The 13,608-nt window shown below is 39.4% G+C and overlaps 1 protein-coding gene across 2 annotated transcripts in view; it reads right to left on the bottom strand.

Annotated features, from left to right (window-relative positions):
• Nucleotides 1-13,608, bottom strand: part of LOC125904945 (SH3 and multiple ankyrin repeat domains protein 2-like) — a 465,143-nt gene that overhangs the window by 333,881 nt on the left and 117,654 nt on the right. The gene's annotated exons all lie outside the window — the stretch shown is intronic.

Genomic DNA, 13,608 nt, shown 5'->3' with positions numbered 1-13,608 from the left:
GAATAATGCTGGCGAGCAAGAGGGCCTGTCAGTTCATAATTGATTGGCATTTATGAACATACACACATGCCTACTATCAAATCCAAGTTTCCCACGGGGTTCATGAATCTGGTGGGTTTTTAGTTTTATTATGTGCAAATTTACTCACATTTCATGAATGCCACAAGATGGACTTAGCTACCGTGACATCGCCCACTGGTTTTTGGACTCCCATTTTGAAGACTTGAGTTCTGCATTTTGGCCATCTCCATCTTGGTTTGTTGGAGCCAGAAGTGACCATATTTGTGCGCTGTGGAAGACTGAATGATATAAAAATTCAACCCCTGTACAGTGGTCATGAAAACTGAAATGAGCTATAAAAACTACAAAACCATTTTTTTTATAACAGCTTGGAAACATGTAAATTTGGTGCAAAGGGGAGCATTGTAACACGAGGGTCAGCCTCAAGGGGCTGGTCAAAGAACTGCAGTTTTTGGCACTTCTGTGTTATCTTCATTCATCTTGTTATGCTGATCTGTTCTCTACGACATCTATTGCACGTCTGTCCGTCCTGGAAGAGGGATCCCTCCTCAGTTGCTCTTCCTGAGGTTTCTACCGTTTTTTTTCCTGTTAAAGGGGTTTTTTGGGGGGTTTTTCCTTATCCGCTGTGAGGGTCCTAAGGACAGAGGGATGTCGTATGCTGTAAAGCCCTGTGAGGCAAATTGTGATTTGTGATATTGGGCTTGATAAATAAAATTGATTGATTGATTGATTCATTCATTTTTCAAGCCTGGCTATGTGCGTTATTTTTATACAGTCTATGTGTACATTGCAAATCCCGTGTGTCCTTTTCTATGTTCACATATTGACATTTGTGTCCATACATTACACTTCTAACATGGGTGTCCTTTACACTATTTCTGTGTAAGAAATGAGTGGGAAGAGTAAAAGACATTTATGCTATTTGCCTTCTGTGAAGGTCAATAAGACGTGGGAGCTGAAAGCAGCGAAAGGCCGAATATGACAGACAAGTGATGAGTTTGTTCATTCAGTGGCGATAATCTCTGTGGTCTTCTTGGTTCTTTAGATCACTGAAATGACAGACTGTGAAGCCTGTTTGAGTTTGATTGATGTGTACATGTAACGGTGCGTGTGTGTGTGTGTGTGTGTGTGTGTGTGTTTGTGTGTGTTTGTGTGAGATAGATCTATAACGGATGTCATAAGTGACAAATATTGTGAAAATGGAAATGATGAATTGCACTTGGCAGGCCAATAATATCTAATCCATGTGTTTGTATGACTACAGAGAGTTAAAATGTACAGTACTCTGACCCAGATCCGTCTGTCTGTCAGTCTAATCTAAAAGAAGAGCAAAGCAGATAACAAATTTGGTCTTCATGTGCATGCAGTTCATTATGTAGGTAGAATATCCAATCTCCTGTATATTACAGTCCAGGGGCTCAAAAACATCATTGAGCAAAACATCCAAATTTAAACACTTGGAGCACAGTGAGAAAAGCAGCTTGCATTCATGGGTTGACTTTGTGCTATTATTATTTGTCTCTAAGTGTCCACATGCAGCTAAGTCAGATCAAAATATTTCAATATATATTTCTTTACATATTTCTGCATGACCAGAAATGTCAGGACTAAATTTCATTTAATGGCAGTAACTAAAATCACACTACAATTAGTGGCTTGCAGTTGTAAGCCTCTGTGAATTTGTGAAGTTGCACTAATAGTTAACATCCATGTCTGTGAAAACATGGATGCTTCACACGCATCTTCCCCTTGGCAGCGTAGAAGATCTTTACAATCAGCACAGCTTCCAGGTTGGCACCCAAGATTAGTGTCACCATTCCAGCATCTGAATGTCTACCCTTCTGTTCCTAAGATATGATGCTGAGTAATGTCCAGAAAGGTGATTCTGCAGAACATTACAATGTCACAGTGAAGCTGACCTTTGACCTTTTGGACATAAACATCATCACTTTTATCCTATTAGACATTTGTGTGAAATTCATCATAATTAGCAAATAAAAACATATTTTGAGAGGTTTTTTGACATTTGACCTTTCATCACCACATTCTCATCAGTTCATTCTTGAGTTTAAGTGGAATTTTTCTAACAAATTTGAGGGAATTACCTCAAGGCCTTCTTGAGATACTGCATTCACAAGAATAATATGGGTGTAAGGTCACTAGGTCAAGGTGACCTTGACGTTTGACCACCAATTCCTTAGCACTTCATCTCTGACTCAGAGTGGATGTTTGTGCCAAATTGAAAAAAATTCCCTCGAGAAGTTCTTGAGATATCACGTTCACAAGAATGAGATAGATGGTAATCTTGACCATTGACCACCACAATCTAATCAGTTCATTAATGAGTCCAAGTGGACATTTGTGCCAAATTTGAAAAACTTCCATCAAGAAGGTTCTTGAGATATCACTTTCACAAGAATGGGACAGACAATTTTGTCTGTTGTTTTGCCTGCTTGTTTCTGTTCTCTTCAAATTTAGGCAGGAGGCCTCATGTTGTCATGAAAACACATGTTCAACAATGTTAACAAATTTAAATTATGTATTTGCAACCTTACGAGAACACAGTGTTTGAATATTTGTATGTGTCCCTTGTAAAAAAGGAAAAAACTTTTTCAATTATTATAATTACTATTACTAAAAGCAAGCAACAAAGACAAAGGTTGCATTCATGTACCATCTCTTGTTGTTGCTCCATCCCTGAAAGGTTGTGTTGTCATTTTGTCTAAAGGTTATCTCTGCAGCCTTTTAACCCTTGCAATGGGGGAGGGGGTTAAAGTTCTATTGCCTAGCAACAGAGGGTGCAGGTGGAGGAACATAATTGTCTCCAATTGCAAACTTCCCTTTAAGAATGTTTTCCCAAGTCTTCCCCCATCAGTCCAGGACACAGCATTGTCACTGGTTTCTAAGGAGATGTGGAACCTGAAATGCCTCAGTTAAAAGAATGTTTAATGAGCACTTTGAAAGAGTTGATGGTGGTTTTAAAAGGTGCTTCCTCGCCCTGCAGGAAACCCATGGTTTGTTTAACTGGAATTCAAAGGAAGCTGTGCCAGTTAGGACTATTTTTTTCCTTTACATTGTGGACATTATGAGTCTCACTCCTACTTTCCTACAACTTAACCACAAGTATGTTTTTGAAAATGTCATCTTATCAATACAAATAGCTGCATGGTATGTTGAAACCAAGCATCAATCTTCAGTCTGACAGTTTGGGTTAAAACATCATGTACTGCCTGACCTTAGTTTTGTCTATTCAGGAATTGTGTGTTACACATTAATTCATTTCATTGGTATGTTTTTCAAGTCTATGTTATTATCATTTGTCCCTTTATTACATTATGAAGGTTGGAGCTCTTATTTTTAAGGAATGCCTGAAGGTAAAACTGTGTCTCCTTCTGTTTCTTTCCACACTGTGATTAATACCAAGTGAGATTATAACGTCTTTTAGATTTACTTGAAAGTGTGTCTAATCTACCACACTATTACAGTATATTAGGTCAATGCAACATACTTTATCAAATGACAAACAAGCAATCAGCATTCCCTGGGTTAAGTTGTTTTGTTTGTTTGTTGCACCATATGAGTGTGTACTGCAGATTGCCATTCAGGCTGAAACTAAGCAGGCTAAGGATTCAGGATTTTATGATGTTTATAAGTTTGTGTTGTTGATGTGATCTGAGTTAATGTGTCTGATTAGACCTCTGCTCAGGGTAAAGGTACTGTAGGTGGAGCTACGGAATTATGTGGCATCACCCAACTGAACATACTATGGACAGAAGCTGTCCCTAGGGAGATATCAATGAAGCTGGGGACACACAAAGTCCGCAGAAGAGGTCTAATTGGACAAAGTGAACTGGCCTTCAAAATATGCTTACTTGTAGCACTCTATCAGTGCTTGTCATTTTGTCAAGTGATACTCTGATTACTGTAGGTGATTATTTTGGCCACTTGGAGCAGCACATCTGTATCCAGCAGACATATGGTTACATCAGCATTCCTTCATCATTTGTGCCTTTGTGTTTGTTTACCCCAAAATAAAAAACACGTTTTTCCTCTTACCTGCAGTGCTCTGTTTCAGTCTAGTTTTGGTGTGAGTTGTGAGTGTTGGTGGTATCAGCCACAGAGATGTCTGCCCTCCCTCCAATATAATAGAACTAGGTGGCACTCAGCTTGTAGTGATCAAAGCGCCAAAAAAAAACCAAACACATTTGAAAGAATTAACACCAATGTCTCTTTCCAGAAATCATGACCTGGTTCCTCAAGATAATCCAAAGACCTTGCTGAGAGCAGTTTCATGTAGGAGCTTTTTTATTTCTACCAAACTACACATGCAAACCGTATCACAGAGGAAAGCATGCATGCTAATGTTCAAGCCATCTAGTTCTATTATATTGAAGAGAAGGCAGACCTCTCTATGGTCAATATTAGCATCACTCAACAACTCACACCAAAACAATCCAGACTGATAAATAGCACTACAGGGTCTGTGTCATTCGTTCATTTGAATTTCAATTAAGAATGAAAAAAACAATAAAATGGAAAAACGATCTGTTATTTCATTATTTGTTTTTCAATGTCCAACAAAAAACAGATTTCGACTTCTTTTTCAAATATTTAATTTAGTGCGCAGGTCAAAAATAGAACATTTAAAAACGGTCTTGATCCCTTTTTTGTATTTTGACATTTGATCTCTCTCATTTCTGTGCCCCAGAAGTTATTCAGCCAAGGCAGCATAATGTCTGTAAATTACATTCCCATAATCCAAAATTGCTAGGATAGTTGATGCAACCATCTTTTTTCTTAACAATAGGAAAACTAGTTTAATTTCAGAATAAAAGTCCAATCTTTCATCGTAATTTGCCAATAAGATTCCTGATTCGGTGTTTAAGGGAAAATTTGTCGTCCAGTCAGATGCCAAGATACTTGTATTTTGTGACCTTTTCAATATTTGATCCATTGACAGTAGAGTTTTGAAGATTACAGCAGTCTGTTTTTGGACCTTAAGAAAACCATGAATATTATTTTATTTGTATTAAGTACCAGTTTAAGATTAATAAGAGTTTCCTGGAAAGCATTAAAGAAAGTTGCAGGTGCGTCATGACAATTGTAAAGAATCAGCAACACAATATATTGTAAAATAGAGCTGCAATAATCAATCAACAAACTCATCAGTTGTCAACAACTAAATTAACCTCCAAGTAATTTAATAATCAACTAGATTTAATGACTGATATAAGTAAAAAAAAATCATGATTGCAGCTTCTTAAATGAGAATGTTCTTTTTATAAACCAAAAAATTAATAAATCAATCAGGAAGTAATCAACAGATTAATCAACAATGACAATATTCATTAGTTGCAGCCCTACTGTACAATAGTGTCAAAAGCATAAAGGCAGGCTTGACAACCATTCAAACAGGAGAAAATATCACTGGTAAAAAAAAAATGCTGCAGACGACTAGGGCTGTACCCAGATATTCGGATATTCAAATATTCGTTTCTATGGGTAGGTATTCGTTATGAAAATTCGATATTCGTTTTTTTATTTACTAATTTTTATTTTTTTTTTTACATTTTTTTTGGTGCTAAATGTAGTATTTGTTGTAGGTAAATGTAGGTTATCAATAAAAATCAAAACTTTTAAATTGCATTGTTAAAAATGTGAAAATATAGTATAGCCTACCAACTGAGCTTGTGCACACGGCACACTTCAGCGCATCCGTCTGAGGCTGTGGATCAATGCCAAGTTTTACCACTTTATCACTATTCCCTCTAATTTGTAGCTGTTTTTTCATTATCTTTTGAATTTAATATGAATTATGGAACCGTTTTTGTAAACGTTTGTTTCCCCCGTTTTGTACAATAAATTATTGTTTAAAGTTTCAACAAGTTTCTTCTGGAGTGCGTGACACAAGTGTGTTTTGAAAACGGCCGCGGACTGTCACCTGCTCAACGCATCAGTATCTTCGGATGCCGTGACAATAATAGCTAATAATGTCAAAATATCATTTACAGACCGATTTAACAGACGATCACTGCTGCCCGACCTGCAGGTCCATTTGCGGGTCAACCCGCACATCACTACTCAGCTCAGTCTATAAAGGCTGTACACAACAGTAAGGCTATAGACATTATATTCTATTCAGGCTGGCAGAACCAGCAGCGCATCAGCTCTACAGTGCATGGCACTGCTGATTAACCATTTTATTGCAGCACAGAGTGTCTGCCAGCAACCAATTACTTGCAGAGGCTTCCTACAACTTGTTTCATCGGTTCCGATTTAATCAGAAGACAAATTAAACAGGATGACAATGTGAAAATCAAAAGAAAGCATAGAATAGTGTACTGAAGGAGACTGTTGTGCCATCACATTTTTTTGTGGTTTTAAATTCTGCTGAAGGTCCGAATGTTAAAAAATGGTATTCGGGACAGGCCTACAGACGACTAGACCAAAATCTGAACCTTGTGGTGTACCATTTGTTACCTGAAAACCTCACTGTGCACTTCCCCACTTCACATAATATCATGTCAAACTAATAATTTTGAAACCAGTCACAAGACTTTCTACCCAAACCTGTATTCCATACTTTTTCTGAAAGCAAAGGATCATGAACTGTTTCAAAAGCTTTCCACAGATCCACATCTAGAATTATTACCTTGTGGTTGGCTGTCTTGGTACAGCAGTCAAGTTGAACTTACAGTTTAATCCTTGTCTGTGACAACTTGGATGCTTCACACATATCTTTCCCCCAGCAGCACATAAGATCTATAAAATCAGCACAGTTTCAAGATGAACACCCAAGATTAGTATTACCAGTTCACACCAAATGTCTCCCCTTCTGTTCCTGTGATATGACGTTGAGTACTGGCTAAGCGGTTTTGCAGAACATTATGATGTCACAGTAAAGTTGACCTTTTGGATATAAAATGTGATCACTTAATCATTTCATCCTATTAGACGTTTGTGTGAAAGTTTTTCATAATTAGTGAAATTAATTCTTGATTTACAGCCAAAACCATGTTTTGTGATGTGACAGTGACCTTGACCTTTGACCTTCAACCACCACATTCTAATCAGTTCTTTCTTAAATCCAAGTGAATGTTTGTGCCACATCTAAAGCAATTACCTATTCTTTAGATATTGCATTCACGAGAATGAGATGGATGCAAGATCACAGTGACCTTGACCTTCGACAATATAACTAGTCCACTGATGAGTCAGAGTGGATGTTTGTGCCAAATTTAAAAAAAAAAAAAAAACCCTCAAGAGATCCCCTTGAGATATCGCGTTCATGAGAATGGGACAGACAGACGTATGGATAGGATAGGATGCATGCATGTATGTACCATAGACTGTATATAATAATGGATGCAGCTACATGATCCATTATTATATACAGTAATGGATGCAGCTACATGATCCATTGGTGTTTGGTTCTGGCTGTCACCATATTGGTTTTTTGGAGCCAGAAGTAAACAAATTTGGTCAAGAGGGTGTAGCTGTGGTAAATGAGGGGTTGATCTGATAAAGATTATAGTTAGGGCTGGCTCAGGCTTGTTTTGGACCAGCCCCTAGTTTGGCTGACATAGGCCTAGTCTGCCGGGGGACCTCTTATAATACACCTCCTATAATACACCGAGCACCTTCTTTCCTTCTCTCTCTCTCCTTTGCTAACATTTATGTCCTGTTACTGCATGTCACTAACTCGGCCGTACTGCATGTCAGTAACTCCGCCTCTTCTCCGGAGCCTTTGTGCTCCACTGTCTGGCAGGTAACCTCATATCGCAGCTATGCCTGGATTGTGTGACGTGGTTGTGCTGCTGCAATGCAAATATCGATGGTGTAACAAGTGCAGCGCATCAGGGCCCAGAAACTGTCCAGGGCTCATGTAGTAAGGTGACTTTTTGCTGTTTTACTGTTGTAGGTGGACCAGTACCATAGCAATTTTCTGCTTTACATAGTGGTTATGTGTGTCGGTTTATGTGTGTGCGCAAGTGTGCGCTTGTGTTGTGAAGCAAAGACCCATCCAGTTACAATGTTATGCTGTTGCACAGTGATCAAAAACACACAGTGAAATGATAAAAACATACATGGTATTGAGCACTGGCAACTCCCTTCTTGCCTCAGTATGAACACTTCATGCCTGAATATTCCAGCGGAGAGCCCTTGAGAAGTGACCACTTTGTCATGAAAACCACAGAGGCAATAAAAAAAAAAAAAAAAAAAAAAAATCTTCTCCACTTTTAATGAGTGCCTTAATAAGGACATTTTAATAAGTAGGATATATCATGATTGATCACCAGTCACGGTGGCCCCAATGGCTAAACTGGGAGGTAGAACAATAGCAGTAAATACAGCTGTTATTAAAACCTTTGTGCTAAATCTATCTCACCACTTAATTATTCGTATCAAGCCAAAGCTGGAAAAGCTGTGACGGAAAAACAACCTTATACTTAATCAAATTATACAGCCTGGCTGATTATGGCAATAATGAGATTCAGATCAAATTATTTTTCAAGCATATATAACCTCTCTTTAGGGCATCAAAGTGTGTGGTTTCATCTTCTTCCTGACAGATCCTGTTAAAATTTGATGAGCGTCTTCTTTTGTGGTATACTAACGCACAAACAGAGGTATGCAAGGAGGACAAAAGAGTGTACAGAGTGAGGGTTTGTGCACGCACACAAACACACGCCCGCACACATGCATGAACGCACACACAGAGAAATGTTAAAAGAAGCCCTCCATTACCTTGTTTAAGTTTTCTGCCTTGAAAATAAATGAACTGGATTTGGAGCTATTTACTGGCAGACATAAAGTCACACAGATAGGCAGACACACACCCACCCATCATCAGTGTATCATTTCTTCTAATCCACCACCTGCTGCTTTAATCAACACAAAAGTGACACACAAACCTGTACACAGTGCATAGCTGTGTTGAGTTGGTTTGACTTCAACAAATTATCAGCAGCTTGTCTGTATTTGCAGTGCACACCCTCCTCGGATGAAACAAGATTGTCATCCCAACAATAACAACAGCAGCATTGCTCGCTGGTTCAACACTTGAAGAGATAAGTGTTTAAATTTTAAACAAAGTGACCTCTTGTATCTGTTCTCTCTTAGAAACAAAATCACCAATCACACTAAAGTCTTCATATTTCTTACGACCTACAGTCAAAATTATGAAAACATAATTAAAGGGAAATATACTGCAAAAAACAAGATAAAGAGGCAAAGAGGCTGTTATAGCACTAGGGGTGCATAATTTGGCTTGTTTTTGTACAAAGCAGGACATACCCTAAAATGTTCAGGGGTCGGCAACATAGCTTAACTAATGGCATGCTAGCAAGAAGTATGCAAAATAGTTTTTTGAAATATTTAAGTACAGGGCTCCCCACACATATTTATTTGTGGTGGTCCCTCATGATAACAATATCTGTGTTGGGTCTAAAAGTTTTCCATCGCTCTGATCTGATCAGCTCTGATTAGACTGATCAATTATCCACCCTGTGATTCAAACTCCACAAAGTGCTGGCAAGGGGAAAAAAAAGAACTCATGAAGAGTTTCATGCTGCATTCACAGACTGGCAAATACCGTCAAATTTAGAGATGGGCAGTAGTTGCTAGAGTAATGAAAATCTATACTCAAGTAAAAATGTGTTTATTCCCATAACAAATGACTCAAGTAAAAAAGAAAATTACCATTTAGGAAAACTACTCAAGTAAAAGTAAAAAAGTACCTGGTAAATAAATAACTCAAAGTACAAGTTACTTTCTGTGCAGGCCAGTATAAAAAATTAAAAAACAGCGCTTGTTTTGATGAGCAGGCCAGCTAATCTAATTACCTATACAACTGAGAAGAAAGAGCCAGTTTCTTCAAAAAACCCTTCAAGTATGCCAGGCAGCTGCTAGAGGAAGCATAGGGTGGGAGGCTGGAGGTTCCAAGAGAAGAGTTGGAGGAACACATCAGGAAGCAATATACTGACCCAGCAAGGCATGAGCCACTGGGTTCACCAGTCTCTGTTGCCCAGACCCACCAGCATCCCAGTTTAACATCCTCCCTCCCAAGTTTAGTGAAGTTAGGGAGGTTGTGAGAAAGACCAGAGCTGCTGCAGCCCCTGGCCCCAATAGAGTGTGCCAGGGCTGACGTCAAAACCCAGAAGTTCAGCATCGCGCTGGTTCCCAGAAGAGAAAGTGAATGTGATTTTTGCATTGCGTTTTGGATTATGTCAGAAAATAAGCTCTGTGGCTAACACAAGTTTATGATACTTACAGGTTTTGTTCAGTGAGATAATCTTCACATATGAACACCTTTCATACCGCATTTGAAGCTTAAATGCGATCGCCAGAAGTAAAAAGCTAACATTAGGCTTTAACGGACAACATGACTCCTCCACGGTCGCATGACTCTTGACATCACTGCCACTAAGCTTTCAACTGATTTCGGCCGCTTTATTTTAAAAACATTGTATAATGGGGAAATCGGACTGTTTAAGCTAAATAAGAAGCTGTAATGGCGGACTGCCAGCACTCTGGCCTGTTTGGGGGTGAAGACGTTTAATGTCCCTGACAGGGTTTGTAGTCATATTGAGCAACTTGTTAGCAACCGCCTTTTTTACAACACGTAAAAGCTTCAAAATTCACAAGTAGGGTATTTACTGACGTGTTTTATGTCGTAGAAGAAAATATGAAACTCGCTTAAGCTTTTGTTAACCACCGACCTTATTTGAGGCATTTTACCAAAATCCCATTCAAAAAACGTATTGACTTTTAGACGAGAGAACCGGAAGTGCTAAAAGCGCTAACGGAGTTCCGGGTTTACTGGCACACTCTATGGGATACCATATAAGCTTTATAAGAACTGCCCAACAGTACTGAAGCTGCTGTGGACACTTATGCAACTGTGTGGAAAAAGCAGTGCATCCCAGTGGAGTGGCAAAGAGCCGTGGCCACCTTCATTCTCAGGGAAAAGGACTCCAGGGATATAAGCCAATTCACAAGTATTGCCCTGTTCAACGTTGAAGGCAAAATCTTCTTCTCTGTCCTGGCAGGAAAAATGACCAGCTACCTTCTGGAAAATGGCTTCATCGACACCAGCTGCCAGAAGGCAGGGGTCTCTGGTTTCCCGGGGTGTGTGGAGCACTCATCAGTGATCTGGGAGCAGATCCAGCGGGCAAAGCGTGAAAAGTCTGATGTTCATGTTGTCTGGCTTGACCTTGCAAATGCTTATGGATCAGAACCGCACCACATCATCAACTATGCCACCGAGTTCTTCCACATGCCCAACACCATCAGGAGCCTGGTCTGACAGGCTATGTACCACAATCTTTTATGGTAGCTGTAATTAAACCTCTCCTAAAAAAGCCCACTCTGGAGCCAGAGGTGTTAGCCAACTATAGAACAATATCTAATCTTCCCTTTCTTTCAAAGATCCTTGAGAAAGTAGTCACAGACCAGATGTGAGATTTTCTCCATGATAATAATTTATTTGAGGAATTTCAGTAAGGATTTAGAGTGCATCATAGCACTGAGACAGCACTAGTTAAAATTACAAATGACCTTCTGATTGCTTCAGACAAAGGACTCGTCTCTGTACTTGTTTTATTAGATCTTAGTGCGGCGTTTGACACTATTGACCATCAAATTCTGCTACAGAGACTGGAACATTTAATTGGCCTAAAAGGTTCTGCACTAAGCTGGTTTAAATGTTATTTATCTGATCGTTTTCAGTTTGTTCACGTTCTTAATGAATCATCCTTACGTACTAAAGTTTGTTTTGGAGTTCCGCAAGGTTCTGTGCTCGGACCAATCCTATTTACTCTATACATGCTTCCTTTAGGTAACATCATTAGAAATCACTCTTTAAATTTCCATTGTTATGCGGATGATACACAGTTGTATTTATCTATGAAGCCAGAAGAAAGTAATCAATTAATTAAACTCCATAACTGCCTTAAAGGCATAAAAACCTGGATGAGCACCAATTTCCTTATGTTAAATTCAGACAAAACTAAAGTTATTGTTCTTGGCCCCAACAACTCAGAGACTCTTTATCTGATGACATAGTTTCTCTAGATGGCATTGCTCTGGCCTCTAGCACTATCGTAAGAAACCTCGGAGTAATATTTGATCAAGATCTGTCTTTTAATTCTCATTTAAAACAAACCTCATGGACTGCATTTTTTCATCTGCGTAATATTGCGAAAATTAGGCCTATCCTGACCCGAAAAGATGCAGAAAAATTGGTCCACGCTTCTGTTACCTCTAGGCTGGATTACTGTAACTCTCTATTATCAGGTAGCTCTAGTAAGTCCTTAAAAACTCTCCAGCTAATTCAGAATGCAGCGGCACGTGTACTAACAGGAACTAAGAAACGAGATCATATTTCTCCTGTTTTAGCTTCTCTGCACTGGCTCCCTGTAAAATCCAGAATTAAAAATCCTACTGTTAACTTAGAAAGCTCTGAATGGTCAAGCTCCGTCATATCTTAGAGAGCTCATAGTGCCATATTATCCCACCAGAACTCTGCGCTCGGAGAATGCAGGGTTACTCATGGTCCCTGAAGTCTCCAAAAGTAGATCAGGAGCCAGAGCATTCAGCTATCAGGCTCCTCTCCTGTGGAATCATTTTCCTTATGCAGTCCGGGAGGCAGACACCGTTTCCACATTTAAGACTAGACTTGAAACTTTACTCTTTGATGAAGCTTATAGTTAGGGCTGGCTCAGGCTTGGCTTGTACCAGCCCCTAGTTAGGCTGACTTAGGCCTAGTCTGCCGGGGGCCCCCTATAATACACTGGGCACCTTCTCTCCTTCTCTCTCTCTCTCTCATGTCCTGTTACTGCATCTTGCTAACTCGGCCATACTGCATGTCACTAACTTGGCTTCATCTCCGGAGCCTTTGTGCTCCACTGTCTTGCAGGTTAACTCATATTGCAGCGGTGCCTGGACAGCGTGACGTGTGTGGTTGTGCTGCTGCCGTGGTCCTGCCAGATGCCTCCTGCTGCTGCTGTCATCTTTAGTCATACTTCTACTATTATTATACACATATGATTATTGTCACATGTGTATATTATCAGATATTAATATATACTTTCAACATATTGTACCACAACAGCCAGAATTATAATATTATTACTTTCATTAATGTTGTTGTAAGCTATTGTCATTACTGTCTGTCCTGCATCTCTCTCTCTCTCTCTCTCTCTGTCTCTCTCTCTCTCTTTCTGTCTCATTGTGACATACGGATTATTGTTAATTTATCATGTTGATCTGTTCTGTACGACATCTATTGCACGTCTGTCCATCCTGGAAGAGGGATCCCTCCTCAGTTGCTCTTCCTGAGGTTTCTACCATTTTTTCCCCCCTTAAAGGGTTTTTTTGGGGAGTTTTTCCTTATCTGCTGTGAGGGTCCTAAGGACAGAGGGATGTCGTATGCTGTAAAGCCCTGTGAGGCAAATTGTGATTTGTGATATTGGGCTTTATAAATAAAATTGATTGATCTCAAATTACCTCACAGACCTGCGGATGGGCTTCACCCTTCAGGAATACACAATTGGTTGGCAGCAGCTGGAGCTGGGCATCGCCATG

Source organism: Epinephelus fuscoguttatus, linkage group LG2, assembly GCF_011397635.1.
Source record: "Epinephelus fuscoguttatus linkage group LG2, E.fuscoguttatus.final_Chr_v1".
Taxonomy (NCBI): Eukaryota; Metazoa; Chordata; class Actinopteri; order Perciformes; family Serranidae; genus Epinephelus; species Epinephelus fuscoguttatus.
The sequence above is the reverse complement of the archived record's forward strand: the minus strand, read 5'-3'. Positions and strand labels throughout refer to the sequence as shown.